This window comes from Suricata suricatta, unplaced genomic scaffold (genome assembly GCF_006229205.1).
Source record: "Suricata suricatta isolate VVHF042 unplaced genomic scaffold, meerkat_22Aug2017_6uvM2_HiC HiC_scaffold_1364, whole genome shotgun sequence".
NCBI classification, from domain to species: domain Eukaryota; kingdom Metazoa; phylum Chordata; class Mammalia; order Carnivora; family Herpestidae; genus Suricata; species Suricata suricatta.
Genome location: NW_021857821.1, coordinates 1 through 1,961, shown reverse-complemented (window position 1 = coordinate 1,961; position 1,961 = coordinate 1). Strand labels below are relative to the sequence as shown.

Here is a 1,961-nt window from a genome sequence, read left to right as displayed (position 1 = left end):
TGAAAGATATAGTCATATTACCTGCTTCTAGGAAAGATTTGCTCTCTGAAGCCTCTGAATAAATTCACATTCCTTGGCATATAAGATTCTCAGTAACCTGATACACTTCCACCTCTGTTTCCCGTATTCAGGAATGGCTGTTAACAACAGCTTTCTGATTCCGTCAATGATTTATCTGCTTTACCCCCATTCCTAGTGTCATGTTTTACTTCTGATGCTACATAAGAACTCTGTACACCAAACTATAAGAATCTCTGTTTTCTGAACTCCCAATCAGCATTGATAACAAATTCTACTTCAATCTGAATGACTTGGATAAAGTTGAGCAAGCTACTCAGTTTCAAAGGATGAGGTTTTTACTGAGAAAAAGCATTTAAAGTCATATCTCACAATTTGTGGGTAATGTATATGAAGGTCTAGCTTTGTGCCTAGCAGATAGTATGTTCTCTGTAAATTATTTGTCAATAATTTACAATAAAACTTTCTTGTTTAGGTATTTAGAATTTTCACTATTTTCTGCCTAATTTATACTTTACAGCGTCTCCAACTTTTTGTTAATGCTATGAATAGGTCAGTAACTTACTTTGGAATCAGTACAGGTTGGTGGAGTTCCTAATAACAAGTAATAATATCAGAGAGAAAAAGAAACCTTCATTTAGTTTAATGTATTCAGGATTGCACTTTATTTTGATGGATGCCTAATCAAACTACATGAATATATCCAGATTCATAGGGATTTCAAATAAATAGCATTTATTTCAACTATAGATTGATAAATCATCAGTAAACATATACTTTATTCCAGAGAACTTGAGAGTAAAATTGACAGATACTAAAGATGAAAATATTCTTGACTTGAAAATAGTTATTCTGTGTAATTAACATTCAACCATAATCTCTTGAATAAACTCAAAGAAAATTGAGAATCAAATATATACAGTTTACTTCTGACCAGTGGTGTTAAGAAGGGGTTAATTCTTGAGAACTTGAAATGTGCCAGAGTTTGTAAGATTATGCTTTGAGGCTCCTAAAGTTTCTCAATTCTAAACAGTGGCGATCTTTATATATACTGACTTCTATTCCTAGTATTTGTAGAAAATCGTAACTCATTATAATTTGAAACAATTACTTAATACTTTAACTAATTTCATTGTGACATAATTTGTGAACTCAAGAATAATTGTTTAGTTCATTCTTGCTGGGGGCCTAGTAGCTTAGATTTTGAAATATATTGTAGCATAATATCTCATTACTGAACGTATTTATTTGACTTACACTCTATCATGTGTTAGTAATTTAATATTTTATGTAGAAAGTGACCATTTTCTACTTTCTCTATATTCCATGATTTTGAAAAGCAAAGTTCCTTTTCCACAGGGGAAGATTTTTCTTTCAGAGTGTTATAAAATTTTCTTCATAGTTTTTTTTATAACATTTAATACTTCCTTATTTCTTAGACTATAGATAAAGGGGTTTAATAAAGGAATTACTAGAGTATAAAAAATAGCAACAGGTATATCTTTATCCTCTTCTTTAACAGAATTTGGTCGAATGTACACAAAAAGAAGAGAACCATAGAATATTGAGACAGAGAGAAAGTGGGATGCACAAGTAGATAAGGCTTTACCTCTTCCTTCTTTGGACTTCATTTTGAAAATCATGAAGAGGATGCAGAAATAAGAGATAAGGACTATGATAATAGAGAAGGTTTGAACTGACCCTGAAAAGATAAATATCATCAATTCATTGATATAAGGGTCAACACAAGAGAGTCTGTATAATGGAAGAACATCACAAAAAAAGTGATTAATTTGATGAGACCCACAGAAAGTTAACCTAAAGAGAAACCCTATATGAATCGCAGAATGCAGGTTTCCAGCTATGTAGGCCCCTGTGGTCATCTGAAAGCAGAGTTTCTTTGACATCAAGGTGTGGTAGTGCAGTGGGCTGCAAATGGCCAC

At 32.2% G+C, this 1,961-nt stretch overlaps 1 pseudogene; it reads right to left on the bottom strand.

The window, feature by feature from the left end:
• Positions 1-1,330: 1,330 nt before the first annotated feature.
• On the bottom strand, positions 1,331-1,955 carry LOC115284640 (annotated as a pseudogene).
• Positions 1,956-1,961: the final 6 nt, after the last annotated feature.